The sequence below is a fragment of the Drosophila subpulchrella genome, chromosome 2R (genome assembly GCF_014743375.2).
Source record: "Drosophila subpulchrella strain 33 F10 #4 breed RU33 chromosome 2R, RU_Dsub_v1.1 Primary Assembly, whole genome shotgun sequence".
NCBI lineage: Eukaryota > Metazoa > Arthropoda > Insecta > Diptera > Drosophilidae > Drosophila > Drosophila subpulchrella.
In genome coordinates, this window is record NC_050611.1 from 2,934,740 (window position 1) to 2,950,661 (window position 15,922).

General features: G+C 40.0%; 1 protein-coding gene across 2 annotated transcripts in view; it reads right to left on the reverse strand.

Annotated features, from left to right (window-relative positions):
• Nucleotides 1-15,922, reverse strand: part of LOC119549902 — a 90,106-nt gene that overhangs the window by 61,832 nt on the left and 12,352 nt on the right. For both annotated transcript variants that reach the window (XM_037858212.1, XM_037858211.1), the window contains one exon: nucleotides 578-623. The gene's annotated coding sequence lies outside the window, so the exon portion shown is untranslated. The remainder of the gene's footprint in view (nucleotides 1-577; nucleotides 624-15,922) is intronic.

The window sequence follows — 15,922 nt, forward strand, 5'->3', positions numbered from 1 at the left end:
GAAAAGTGAGCGCTGTAATATTGGTTGGTAATCCATTTACGGTCAACAGAACTAGGCCTCATTACCATATGGGCCTCTGCGAGCTGTCACAGGCATAAATAAGCCAGAAAGTTGCCGTTAGGCCAACGCACTTAGCACCAGCCGAAAGAGTCGGAAATTCGGGGGAGCAGGGGCAGAGGTTCCCCCAATTGACACATTTGGCACAGAGTTGGTTTCTGGCTTTTGATTTGCATTTATTTTTAATAAATTGCAGGGAAATAGCAATGCCATGGCTCTTGCTCTCGAACCCATGCCAAACGAATGCGAAATGGGAGCGGCTTTTAGATCCCAAAACTAGATCATGTTATTTTTATAAAGTTAAATGGGTTTTACTTATGATAGAAATAATTTTTTCATTGCAATCCTGGATTTTATAATCAATATTTGTATGAATAACTGTTTCTAATTTCTTATATGTCATCCTGTTTTATTATTTTAGGGCTTATCATTAACGAAATCTATATAGAATTTCGCCAGCTACCAAAATAAATAAATAAGCTAATTTATTAATATTTACAATCGTTTATCCCCAACTTACCCAAACAAACACGTTCAGATGCGGCGAAACCAATTCAGAAGCTTTTCTGAAACGAGCAAACAAGGTAAAATATATTTTAGTAATTTGTCAGGCCTTAAATCATTGGGCATACAAATTCATGAGACATTTATTGGGCGAGGAGAGTTAAAAAAGTAAACATAAATTGATTTATTCCCCAAGGCACGTCGCATATTCGACTTGAATTATCACTCCAATCTGATGTACGAGTCGTTAGAGCAAACACTTTCTGCGACAAATTCGAGGTGGCCATAGAAACGTGTGCATGCGGCAACAATGGCCAGAACATGCACTCTGGCTAGCTTGTTAACTCATCCAAAAAGTAAACCACATTCTTGAGAGCATTAGAAACTGCAAAAAAGTAAAAAAACTACAGGCCAAACAAAAAGATAGAGCCAAGAGTAGCGAGAGCACAAAAAACATGTTCAGCGCGTGTAGCAGCAGCAGCAACATCAACTTAAATAGCAACAACGGGGGGGCGTTGGGCGTGGCCGAGTGCAAAATGCAAAACAACATTGAAGACGAGAAAATCTGGCTACTGTAATTTGTCTGCCCACCAAAGACACGACCCCCTCCCCACCTCCGAGCTCCAACTTGGCTGCAATATGTTCGTTGGCTGGTTGTTGATCGCATTTGGCCAGCCGGTTGTTGTTGCTGCTGCTGCGACTTGGTCCGGGCCAGTTTGCCATTGCTGCTCTACTTTTGAGTGTGTGCTGCGCCCCCGTGCCCCCCTTCTGCCAGCGCCCCTGGGCAGCCCCAGATCTCCCCTTCTGGCCGGCTGTATTCGCTTCCTAAAGTTGCCGGCGTCGTTGGCCGCCTTTTGTCGCTGAGGTCAATTTTTATGTTGCAGCCATTTTTCAGCGACACAGCGACGAAAAAACTAAATAGAAAAATTCGTTTTCCTACACTGCGAAAAATACTTGAAATTGAACTTAATATCGAAATTAGAAAAGAGTCCGAACAAGATTTATTTGAAAATCAATAGGCGATTTGCAATAAACAATCGATTGCACTATTGGAACTATCAATAAATGTAAAATTTTACAGCCATCAACAGTTTGGACCACGGAATATAGTAATGCTTTAAAAAAATGTTTTTATAGAGAATAAATAAAGGAATATAAACGAATAATTGAGTGAATTCAGGTTGTTTCCTTTAAAGGGTACGTTCAGGATCAAAATTTGTTTGTGTTTTTTTTTACCGATAGAAAAATGTAAATTGATTGGTTCTTTAAGTATTGGGATTCCATCATTTTCGATAGTATCGATACTATCGGTGGGAAAACTGAAACTTTCGATAATGCAACTATCGATGTTATCACAACCGTAGTTAATATTTAAATGACTTTCTACTGTAACGTGCCTTTTGACTGTAAAGACAGTAGTAAAATAAATTTTTAGAGCGTTAGTTTTTGATTTGAATAAAGGACTTTTAGTTAAGGTTAGATCATATTTTTACTACCTTTTTTAATTTTATCTAAATAAAAATATACTACTTTTTCCATTACTTCTCAGTACAAATGCAAACACAAAATTCTCAAAGTGTTATTGTCGCTTTTCTCTCAGTATAACATCTTTGGTTTGTTTTCCTTCCACATACATTTTTAATAACCTACGGCGTTTTTATACCCTTTTTAAGCCCTTCCAGAATCAGTATTTGCGCTATACTTTACGGCCATGTTTTTATGTGCCCTATTTCTTACGATGTTTATGATTTCTTTGGGTGACTTGTGATGTTCATTCAATTATCTTCTTAACGTCTTGTTGATATATTAAACCAATTTAATTTTTTTTTAAGCAATTATCGATGTTATCACAACCGTAGTTAATATTTAAATGACTTTCTACTGTAACGTGCCTTTTGACTGTAAAGACAGTAGTAAAATAAATTTTTAGAGCGTTAGTTTTTGATTTGAATAAAGGACTTTTAGTTAAGGTTAGATCATATTTTTACTACCTTTTTTAATTTTATCTAAATAAAAATATACTACTTTTTCCATTACTTCTCAGTACAAATGCAAACACAAAATTCTCAAAGTGTTATTGTCGCTTTTCTCTCAGTATAACATCTTTGGTTTGTTTTCCTTCCACATACATTTTTAATAACCTACGGCGTTTTTATACCCTTTTTAAGCCCTTCCAGAATCAGTATTTGCGCTATACTTTACGGCCATGTTTTTATGTGCCCTATTTCTTACGATGTTTATGATTTCTTTGGGTGACTTGTGATGTTCATTCAATTATCTTCTTAACGTCTTGTTGATATATTAAACCAATTTAATTTTTTTTTAAGCAATAAGAACCTTTATTTATATTTGCAGGGTATCTCAGGCCTCTATATTTAACTTCAAAACCCCTTTGATTCTTCCTCTTCTGTTTCCATTTTATTTTTTGTGATCTTTTTTGGGCTTTGTAAATTTTTCATGTTGTCTGCTGCACTTAAAGTTACGTATGAGCATTTTGTGTAGGTCTAGTTTGCTGTTTTTTATTTCACTGCCTTTGTTGCAGACAAACTTTTTCAACTTGACACTTGAACCGAGAGAACTCCAGCCAAATGAACACTCGACAACAAGGGCCGGCCTCAATGGCCTGACACTTTCAGTTGGTAATTAGTTTTGCGGCCATGCATGTAAAATGCAATTTGCCACTAAAGACCCGAAGGGGAGGCTGCTCAGATCACAAAAATCCCACTTTGACTTAACTAAAACGATGAATTTTGGCTAGACAATCGATTATGCAATCTAGCATTGAACAACGTTTCTGGGCCTTTGTTTACCGGCAACCTTGAACCGCTGCAACTTGCCACTGGGATTGCAACAGTCTGAAGTGACTGGCAAATGATTGGGACAGACTTTCGAGTGTGTGTCAATCAAGTCGAATCAGAATTAAATCATTGACAAATAACAATAATCAGTAACAAGGCTGAGCCTGCTGCTGCTTCTGTTTATTGTTGCATGCGGCATGCAACGAAGCCGCTGCCCTGCAGCAATGAAAAGTGAAAATTCTTGGATGACTGCTGAAAACTTTTGGCCCACCAGCGGGATTTCCACATGTTTTCCAAACAAATACGAAGAGCCGCCCTTTCTCCTTTTGTTGATTGCAAACTGTGCCGTCGTCATGTGCCACATTTGCAGTAAGCTGAAAGTAAAAATAAAGCCCAGTGAACTGAAACTGAAACTGAGCATGCAGCATAAATATGTGAATAATGCATAAACAACTAGAACACACTGCACTGGCAACTGTTGCTGTGTTGCATGTTCGCCAGCCAGCAAAAGCCTCGAAAAAATGGCTCAGCTACGAAAATAAATACGAACATTTACTGGGAAAAGTTTATGCACAGGTAATTAGAGCCAGCAGTTTTGTTTGCCGCTGCTCATGTTGAATGCAACTGCAACTGCCTTCTTTTTAGCCAAATAAAATGGACGGACGAGTCCAGACTTTGGTGCTACTTTAATTAAATTCCCCCACATACAATCGGGCGGGGGAGCAGCGGATTCTTTGCGGCAAACAGTTTTCAAATGCTCTTTGGGCGCTAGTTTCAATTCATAACATGAAAGGAGGACCCGACAAAGTTGTAAACTTCAAAAAGAAAATAAGGGCAATCAAGCGAATGGTAAATACTCTAGGAAAATAGGGATAAATATAATAAGGCTGGAACTTCTGTACAAGTTTAACAGAAACTTATTGAAATAAAATTGTATCTTTCAGTAAGAGATGCAATGCAAATATAAATAGGGGGTCGTAAGTTGGCCTAAATTGAATGGGACACAAGGAAGCCGAAGTAAATTAAGTTCGTTTTCTACATTTTAGTTGAAAATAGTTCAATTTATTTATATTTATTATACACCTCATGTTCAAGCTCGCACCTCTAGATGCACTCGTTTTCCTGCTCCATCTCTAACCCAAATACCTCAATAACTAGAAGCAGCCACGAGCTCAGGTTATAGGGCATTGGATAAAAGAGGAAGAATATTGGGAAAGGAGGAATTTTCACAGTTGCAACCCAAAGTTCATCAAAACAGCATAGCTGCAGTTGCAGTTGCAGTTTTCCGCACTCAAAGCCAAAGACCAGAGCCACCCACTCGGCGCTGAAGCGGGTAAATAGGCCAACGCGAAGGGGGTTTCGACCACAGGGGCGTGGAGCGGGCTGCAAAGGGGGGTCGGCCCGGGGCCGAACTATGCCCAAGGGGCTCTTGGCTAACAATGCATATGACAAACTTTTGTCAATTTATTAAGAAGCGAAGAAATATGGTTTCTCTCGACGAGCCAGGCTAACCTGATTCCCAGGAGAAGCCGAAGCCAGGCAACGTGGTCAACCGGAGGAAGAGTTTCCTGCTGGATGCACTCGTGGAACCCCTTGTGAGGAACCCCTCGTGGATCTGCCTCATGTAACCACTGATACCCATCATCCTCATCAGCAGCAGTTGCCGCTGCAGCAGCCAAGACGCAGTTCAAACAACTTTCGTTCGCATAAATTGATGATAACAAAGGCCGGGAATCAGAGTTGCTACCAAAACTGGTTGCACTGGACGTTTAGTGCACGGCGACAAAAATAAGTGATGATTCAACATGATTTGTCTATTATTAAACTCGATTTTAAAATTTCAATTTAAGATATCATCCAGAGTTGGTATCTATTTTTGTTGAAACGCATACCAATAAAAATATAAGGTGCCTATATGAAGATTTACATTTCAATATCCATTATATCTTAAGTCAAACAAAAGTCACAAGAGTTTAAGTAGTTTGTCCACCTCTGTTCACATGGTATAAGATGGTAGCAGGGTTCCAAAAATTAAAAAAAATTATTTTACGTGCAAGTAGAGGAGTGTCTTTCCTACTGTTCAAGGATGTAATTAATATATTTTTATAGTAATGACTTGCTTAAAAACTTTTTCCGAGTGTACCGTTGCAGCGGCAGTTATGAATTATGTCAAATGGCATAATTGCCAGTCCGGCCTCAGCAGCTGCTGCGGTCGTTGGCGGTTTTTAGTTTTCGGCTTCAGTTTGACTTTGAGTTCGAGTTGCAGTCGGAGTTTTGGGTTTTGGCATCGCGCGCTGGCAGGAAGCAATAAATTCTATGCATTGCACTCGATACAATTTGTAGCTGATGGGATGCGATGGGATGGCGATGGCTGCGATGGGGATTGGGGATTGGGGATATAGGATGGTGGGATAGGGGATCGCCGGAGAGATGCCCGTAGATAGATGGCTGGCACAGATGCGGAAATGCGAGGAGCAGGAGCCGATGGAGCGGCTAATGAACGTGGCTCTCTGCCTTAACGGTTCTTGTTAAATTGTTGGTAATTTGCTTTTTCAGCATGCCGCTGCCGATCATCAATTTATGCATTTATCCGTATACAGTTATGGCACGCATCTTGCCATCTGCTCTACATACATATGCGCAAGCTATGAGCGATGCATTACTATCTTATGGATACCCTTGCTTTTCCAACTTTCCCTTGCTCGCTGGAGCTTTGCAAGCAGATTTGTACTCTAATTATCAGGCCTCATGAGCTTCAGCTGCTGTGGCTGGCTTCATCTTGGCCAAGACTTCACACTCCCCCCTTTCACCATTTTAGCCATAGCCATTTTCCCCGCCCTCCCTGCTCGTCATGCACTTGAATCCGAATCTGAGAACTCGACTGGTGAAAAGTGAAACCGAAAAGGGAAAACTCTCGGCGAGAAACATGAGAACCCCAAGACTTTTACCCTTTGGAACAACAAATGGAAGATGGCCGAGAGAGGCGTTGTTGGTGTGTAACTCATATTGAGGTTATTAGTAACAAGGCCACTGCAGCCCACACAAAAGGTTGAAGGTAGGAAGTTGGGCCTTCGGGGGCGCCGCATGCACTTTGGCTCACAAAATGATAATTTATGTCGGCAGTATTTGAATACAATTGAAGTTGCCAGCCAGCTGGCATAGGCAAAATTTCCAATTTTCAATTTCCCTTTTACAGAGAACAGCGGCAGCAAAACAATGAGCAATCGGAAAATTCACAAATGTACGAATGCAGCATTTGAAATTCAAAACTCAATGTGTAACTGTAGCTGGCATGGAAAATGGCATAAAATAAATGTACATTGTGCGCTAGGAAATTCAGGCATTTTGAGCTGAATGTGTGCTTTTCAAATTGTATGTCAAGTTGTTTTGCCTTCCATCCAAATGTTTTCACGCAAAATGTGAAATAATATTTTATTCTCGCAAGTTCAGATGGTTATACGTCCATTGGATTTGGCCAAAGTTCGTTTATTTTTATCTTGCCTGTTTATTTTGACCAAAAACCTTCAACCTCACTCTCTCACACACATGACTTCACATTATGACATCAGAAGCAAATTCTTTGGGATTCTTTAAAGCCCCCCTTTGATACGGAGAATGACAATCGAAAACCCATAATTAACCAAATTAGCGGCTTATAGCATCATAAAACAATAACAAGAACTAAAGCAGCAACCACGAAACACAAAAAGGTTGATGGAAAAAACATAAAACAAATAAAGGCATACGATGAAGAGGCAAACAAAGAACATGGACTGTGTTGTTTAAGATTATAGGATTATATATACATTTCATATATCATTATCATGTTAAATCCTTAAAAATAAAGAACCAAATTAATTTAATTTAAATATAAATAATTTGGAAATATAAATTTCAGCTTTTTAAATACTTTACTTATAAACAACAGACCAACAATCCGTTTATAAGTGAAGGACTGCTATTATTTTGACCCCAGCTGTAGCTTTGGAGAGGGCGTCGGGGATCAAATAATATCAAAATTGTAGTTAATTTGCATGTTTCCAGGGCGTTTCAGAAGAAACTCAAAAACGCAGCTACAACAAAGCAAATAAATTATGCTGGGCATTTCGAAAGAACTTTGTGCAACACAGAGAGGGGCTGGCCACGAGCACGACCACGCCCACCATCAAGGCCAAATACCTTCGTTTTTTAGCCGTATTCTTTTGGCTCTGAGAATTTATTACGAAATTGATGCGGCCGAGAGCTTGTTGCAATTTGGCTTTCAGGCAGCTCCGAGACATTGTTTTTGCCAGCGCCGAGTTAAAGTTTGCCCACTGACCAAACATTTAATTACAAAAAACGTCGCGACCTGCAATAAATTTCATTTCGCAGTTGCAATCGCCTCTTTTGCCCGCAGGCCGGGCAAATAAATACATAAAAATTGCCACTTTGCCCGCAGCCCCTTTGTTCGCGGCCAAAGTTGCTGCAGCACTTATCCGGCAGTTTCGAAAAGGATCATCCTTATCCTTGGTCTTAGCCTTGCATAAATATGTTTTTATTTATAAGATGGGCGGCCGGGACTGAAACAAAAAGCCAACTTATTCAAAGCCAGTGAAATTTGTAGCCCTGGTCGGCCTTTTGTTCCGGCCACCCCTCCCTTTTCCCGGCACCCTGCACCCTTTCGCATAAAGAGTTGGCGAAAAAATAAAAAATAAATATATATATAAAAAGCTGAAACTGAAACTTTGTTGCCGCTTCGTTGCGCCTTTTTGCCGGACTTGGTTGCCCCTTTCTGTTGCCTCTTCTGTTAACAGAATTTATTTTGCTCCAGCCCTCCGCCCCTCGAATCTTCGCCCCCAACTGCTGGGGCAATCTAAGTTGGCGCTCCATAGGAATTTTCCTGTTGGTGGGAGGAATAACTAACTGATAAGAGTTTTAATCGGATCATCATCAACTTGTTCGCGCGATTCTTTTCTGTACTTTCAGGGAGTACAAAGCGAGGAAAATAGTATCAGATGGCAATATGGTGTGAAAAAACTGGGATGAATGGCGAAATATAGTACTTTAAAGTAATCTCTTCAGAAACGATAACAGCTAACACAGGTATTAAATTATATGACCTCTTTTGAAGCCCTACTTTTGAAAATATTCTAAAAGTTTTTAGTTTCTTAAAATTAGCTAGCCCACTTCAACAGCCTTAAATTGTCGACCTCTTCTACTTCAATTAATATATTCATAAAAGACTTGTAGAGAAATATAATAAATATAAAAAACTGACCAATATGTTAAGTATTTTGTGACCTGTAAGGACAGTAAAGCTTTCATTACAGTCCCCCTTAATCTGTACAAATTAATTATAAATTTATGAATGAACTTCAACTCCTTGAGTGACGACATCCAATCAACTTTTTCACCTTCCTTACATTGTTGTTTGATACGCATTAACTTCGCTGGCACCACAACCACTCACACCTGGTAATTGCATTTCAGCCGCAGAGAAATTTTCAACACATTACAATTTATATTAAAAATGTGGCTTACATCAGCGCGGTTGTGTCCGCTCGCCCACAACTGCCACAAACATCTGCCCCATTCTGCCATTGGACCGGGTTAATTTCGTTTTAATTAAAACAGCAAATGTGCAGTCACAATGACAACATCAGCTCTCAAGGGAGAGTCCTTCGACTTGGGTGCCTTTCTCCTTCTTTGCCGCCACTTGTTCTTCCTTCGACAAGTTTTGTGCTGACGACGCCCATGCGGCGTATACGTAACATAATGTGCTTGCTGGCCATTAACGATTGCTGCTGCCACGGAATTACCTAGGAAAATTCGTGACCTCAGCCAACGCCACCCGCCCACTTTAATGCCTTGCCCCCAAGAGTCCCCAATCGCCAATTCTTAGTCACTTTAATCAAGTGCACGTTGAGGAGCTCAACTTGGCCGGGTCGCTTTATCAGGCCATGTTGTGTGCATGTTTATGGCCAGAATGGAATGGTGGGGCGAATCGCCGAAACAAAAGGCTAAAAGGGAGCCAGAAACAGGAGACAGCTTTGCATGCCTTTTCGCCCGGGCTTAGTCCGATGTCAGCCAAAGTTTCATATGTCATAATTTTATCAGCCAACTCTGTACGTACATATATGCTTGCAGGCAGCCCTAAAGTGGAAACATTGCGATGCCATTCATGACACGCAGGCATTAAAGCCTGCCACAGACAACTCAGGTGAGAGGGGAAACCATAAGGTTGAGATTAGTCTCAAAAGCCGAACAGAAGAATACTCTAGCATTAATAGTCAGGCCGAGGAGGTAGATGGGAAATAAAACATTTCAATATATAATGTTAGAAACCTATTCCTGAATATTTATTTATAAAATAGATTACGATTATATTTTTCAATAGAGCCTAATCACCATTTAATCAAAAAACCTTCGAAACTTTTTTATGGCTTAAATTATTTAACCGTATTCAAAAACCGTATTAAAATAAATATAAAATTATTAGATATACGCATTTATTTCTTATAATTTTTGATTCAGATTAACACCTAATAAAACACTAAAGAGTTTTAAAAAATCCCCTAAATTTCATAATATCTAACATATGTATATAAGAACTACAACCATATTGAAATTCTTGTACTTAAGAATTTCCTAATATCACTAAATATAAAATCATAAGATATACTATTCTTGTTTGATTCAGGCTAAGACCTAATAAAAACTGAAGAATTTCCTAGGCCCTCTAATTATAATATTATCTGACTTAATCATTTTAAAGAGCTTCAACTTAAGTCGAATTTCTTGAACTAGTTAAAACTTTAATTGTACCATTGTATTGATTTCGAAATATATATTTTACAGATATGATACACTATTGAGATACCCTCTTGTAGGGTAGAGTGACAGGCGGCAAAGTCAACTCGCCTCAACCTCAAGTCAAGTCGAGTCACAGGCAGGTGCACACATGTGTGCGAGTGCCGGGCATGCTAACAGGTACATTTGCTGTTGACTTTGATTATGGCCAAGGGATTCGGGGCGGGGAGGGGTGAGCGGGCACTGTGACTGGCTTTAAGGGTTCTGGCATTTTATTAACTATTAGCTTCAAGCGCCCAGAACCCTCCGTTCCCTCTGGCAACACGCAAACTGGCAACACATTTCTTCAATTTGAGCGCAAAGTGCAAAAGCAACAGCTATAAGAACTATGAAAAATATTATGTTATTTTTAACACACTGAAAGCGTGTGGAAAAGCTATTTTTAGACGAATCGCCACGCCACTGAAAAAAGTGGAAAAAGTGGTTGAGGATGGAGCAGCAGCAGCAGCAGCAGCAGCAAAAGCAGCAATGCCACAATTTGCGGCAACTTGAACACAACCGCATCGGCAAGACTTTGGCTTTCTCGTATTTTTCTTCGCATTTTCCGCTGCTACCCCATTTCTGCGCTCCATGATTTACAATAAATATGGCCAATAAATTGCGCTTTTAAGTGTGTCCCTACTCGGATCGCACAGCTTAGAGAATGAAAATTGCAATTTCATAGAACAAAATGCTGTATTTATTTAACATATGATTTGGTTGCACAGCGAAGGCAAACATGATATTATTTTTTGGCTGAAATTGAAAATAAACTTAAGCTCGGCAAACACAGCCGCAAACACGTTGCACAAACAGTGAAGCGCCAGCAACAGCAACAACTTGTGACAAATGCAACCAAAAATAAAAAACAGCGAAAAAGCAAACAAAAAAACTTCAACCGCAAATGCATTTCGTTGAAGTTTTTAGTGCTGCGGGGGCTGTGGGTGCTGGGTGGTAAATCTAAATCGAAGTGTGGCAAGTTGGGAAAACAACAGAAGCACGCAGAAAAAGGCAGCCACTTGATTTTTATTTTTAAAAATATTATAGTTATATAAAAATTCTAAAAAATATATATATAATGCCAACTAAAAATTGAAATAAAGCTTGTCCGCTTGTACAGCTTTATTATAAAATTTCAGAAAATGCATAAGAATAGTACATAGATTTTTACTGTGCATCAGGAGCCGTCGCGCTTAACGCATATTAAAACAAACACAGATACACAGGCGAATGCAATTTCATCGATGGATTAGAAAGGTGTGGGGGACTTGGGGTCTGAACGAAAGACATTGATTTGTTTCCCTCTCAAAGTTCGACTTCCAGTCTCTCCGGGGCAGACAACTCACGTAATGCCAAGTTAGAGGTGCAAAAAACACATACCCACAGCAAAAAAATACACACTGAGATTTGAGTGCCAGAAACTTTTGAATGGAATTTACGACTCTGCATATTAAATCATTTGGAACACAGCGAGTAAAAATAAAAGAAGTACTGGCTGGAGAATGTAAAATTTATGGGGAGATAGGGCAGACAGCAACAACAATTGCAAATAAAATATTCATCGAATGGCGAAAACAAAATAAAATGCAGGGAAAGACAAACAAGGAAAGTAAAGTGAATCGCTGCCCTTTTTACAAATGCCTCCCACATTTTTCTACAAAAAAGTTTGGGGTTTCACTTCGAGTATAGTGGCAAATATTTCTTATTCTTCTTTAACATGACTAAACCCAGGTAGTTAAATTAGAAGAGTGTGATACCTACTAGCATTTACAAACAGCTCAGTCTTTAATGATAATGATAATTTACCAAGTATATACTGCAAAATATTATTTAAAATGTAAAGGTAACCAAATTGCGGTTATAACACGCTTAAAGGAATTTCAGGACAAGCTATTTATATGAAAAATGCTGATGAGCCCACAAGGAATTTGCACCCATAAATTGTTTTAATTAATCTCGGGCGAAAGCAACCTTCATTAAGGCTTGAGTTTCCCCACCCCCAGCCCCTGCGAACCCCGTTCATCCCATCCTTTCACTTAAACCCTCTTCAGGAATCGGTGGGCCCACTCCATCATTATCGCCCGGCACTTCCGCAGACGCCTTCGAGCCATTTTTCATTGTAATCCAAAACCAAACTCGCTGCTGCGGCTGCCACTTCGCTCACTGTGACAGTAAATGTTACTGGCACCGCGGCAAGGCCGCAAGTCAGCCGAAAAAAGAGAAGTAAAAAAGGTTTTTCACACTTAATTGGTAGCTCAGCAAAGTACAAACATTCACGCTCCCAAATATCTGCTTATAGACCGAGTTACCCAACCCGCAGCAGTGATAAATTAATGAATATGAACTGCAGCCGAGTGGGAGAGAACCGAAATTGCCCAACAACTGCTGGTTATGAAAACTCGTTTTTACTCCCAAATGTGTAGCGCATAGATACGAAACACGTAGCAAAAAATATAAAACCGAAACAAAAAATATTTTAGTAATTTAAAACGGAATATTTAAGCCAAGTGACGTTCACGTTTAGCTGGATTTTTTATTCGTAAAATATGTGAAAACAAAATCAAGTTGCGGCAGGTCAGTTGATTTGGTTTGCTTCGGGCGTTGAAAGCCGAACTCAGTTGGGAATGCCAACTGTCGACAAATAAATAAAATAAAATGAGATGTGTAATTTATGCACGAGTTTATGCGAATTGAATGTGGGCCTAATCGATTCGAAATGAGTGGTAAAGGCTTGTTAACTGATCTGTCAAACAGTGAGTTATGTGAGCGCAAATAAACCTCATTTTTCGGATTACTTTCCAAATACATGTAGCTCACCGATCAGCAAAGATACTTTGATGAGAGTGAAGAACTACTCATCCACCCTAATCAAAAAATCTAATTTAATCTTAAAGATTAGGCCAATTCAATTCAGATAAGCTGAGGATATGAAGACCACAAAGTCAAATATTCTGATTTCCTGACGTCAAGTATGTATATCAACCTAACCGAACTGGTTTGTCATTAGCTTAAATGCCATCATAATTAACCTGATTTCAAAGCTCTTGTTTCACTCAGCTTATCTCATCCCAACTCATTGGCCAAACTCTCCAAATAGCTTTGACAAATCAACTAGAATGTCCACTTAATCCAAGGGGTCAATGGCTGTCAACACTTTCCTCCTTCTTCTAATCCCGATATCCCTTTCCCTATTTGTATCTCTGTGTCTATGCTCCTTCTGCGCCACCCAAACAGATGGACAGCAAATTGCATAATGGCATTTAAATGGCCCAGACGCATAAATGTCACAAAATGCTACAAATTGCCTTACCAAATGAACATCAATAAAAGCACTTTATGTCGCAAGTCACTTACAGACACAAATGCAGATGTCAGATACACAGATACAAAGATACACACACTCGCCCAGACGGCAGCAGCGATAAGTAGCTGATGAGGGGAGTTGGCTCCGAGCTGGTCAACAAACATGGCCAACATGTCTATTCAGCAGAATGAAAAAATACCTCCAAGGGGAGTCAGGAGCCAGGAATCAGGAATCGGGTTCGGGAGTCAGGAATAGGAATCGGGGCTGGGCAAATGGAAATGCGAACAAACCTGGACTGCAAAGTCCTAACACAACCCGACGAATCGAGGCGAAACGAATCGAAACTCAATCAATGATCAATGAAAGGGCCTGTCAGGGGCCAAGGGGGCGGGCCGGGGGCGGCGGAGCGACTGCCTCTTGGCGGCATTTAACATTTCCGTTGTTCGGTCTTTGGGGAGGCCCCGAGCCAAACGAACAGAACAAAACCAATGAAGAGCTGCACTGGGATAAATATTTAGTACTAGGTCCCCTTAAATAATTAAATTCTGAAAGAATGTTCTCGGGTAGTAATATATAAGTTTAATAAGTATTGTTTGTAAAATTTAAAATATGTTTTCGTTTTTACACGTTTACTTGATATCTAAACAAGTATTGTTTGGTGATTATTTGATAAAAGTTAGACAGAACAGATAAATATATTAATAGATTTAAAAAATATGATATATTGGTAAAAGTAACGCTTTTTAAATTTTGTATAATATTATTTTTGAAGGAAGGAGAACATATATTTTTTTTCGTCTTTCATTTAAGAATTATTTAAAATATTTATTTATTTTTTTTAACATTTTGTTGAGCACAACATTGAAATAAAATTTTCCCAAACTTAGTATAATTTTTCTCCAAGTGTAGCTGTTAGCCTGCGGAAGCTGACGAGCAACGGATGTCACTTGCCACTTCGCCCCGCCCCGCCCCTCCCTGCCCCCACCCTTGATTAATTCAGTTTTGTTTCAGCTGCATTGCTGCAATGGCAAATATTTTTATTGCTCTCGAATGCTCTTGCTGCTCGACACGAACTAATCGCTTTGGCAAATGCAAATTTGCATTTTATGCGAACGACTGACGGGGACTCAGAGGGGGAAGCTCTCTGTTGGCTTTTATAAATGGCCATATCCATGGCTGATTAGCTCCATCTGGTCACTCGATTATGAGGCAGTGGTGGCCGTGGCCGGTGCATCGGTGGCTGCCACCGTATCCTGCCACATACATAAGTAATTAAATGGATCGCCTATGCGCCCCGCCCCTCTGCTCCCCGCTCCCCGCCCCCCGCCATTCCGCTGCTCTCCTCCTGGCCGATTGCCAACTTCCTGCCCGCAGTCATATGGCTTACAAATTATGAGCCAGCTGCCAAACTGACAAACGGGCCAAGAGCCCCAGCATTCCGCCGATCGATTCCCATGGGATGCGTTTCGTTTTGTCTCGTATCATTTGGTTGGACCTCCGAGGCGAGAAGGGGTTTTTTTCGGGGGGTTCGAGTAGTCCATTGGGGAGCAATTTGTTGTGGTGACAGAAAAATATTTGCAAATTAAGCCGCTTGGGAGCTGATCTAACAACAACGTCAGCCAAAGCATGCTCTCAAATGGCAAATAGTGATTAAATCTCATTTACGTTGAGTGCTCGGATTTGGCCAAAACATTTCCGATTTATATTCAAACGCTTTTACGGTCGGACCAATTTGGGAAATGGTTTTGGCCGGCTTAGCTTTGAATTTCATGCGCAACGCCAGCTAATTTAATTAAAATATGTTTAATTTGGTTTATGTGTCTGATCACCCATTAGAAATAATTAACATAACTACCATTACCTGTTGTAACTTATTTGTATGTCAAGATCATAAGGTTAGCCACTACATTTCCGAATGCTTATGAATAGATTTTACGGATGGTGGGTTTGAATGCCACTCTCACTTTTAATATAATAATATTTTTCTGCATCAGACATGAAGATATTGCATGTCCAGCCCAGCTGTTGTATCCATAAAATTTCAGATATACTTTCGTGAAATCAAAACTGTCAGGCTGCAGAAATACATCCGCTTACAACACCCCTTTGTAGGGGAATCAATTTCGCTCGAGGAATTCTCCACAGAAATGCTTTTTCAATTGAACTCGCACACGTGACAGCGAATGGAAAAAATATTGGGGACCAGCAGGCGAACATGAAATTTTCATCAGCGCCAGATGACAGCTGCTCTTCTGGGGTTAAGCTGATTTGCTTGGGGTAAAAAAGTATATTTATCTGACAGATATGCGGCTACTCTTGAACTTGGCGAAGGAGATGGAGATGGAGATGGAGAAGCAACATATGCGAATTTCAGCCATGTTGACAGCGCGAATATCTCTCTTCGCCTCGCGAAATCCTCTCTTTGACCTTA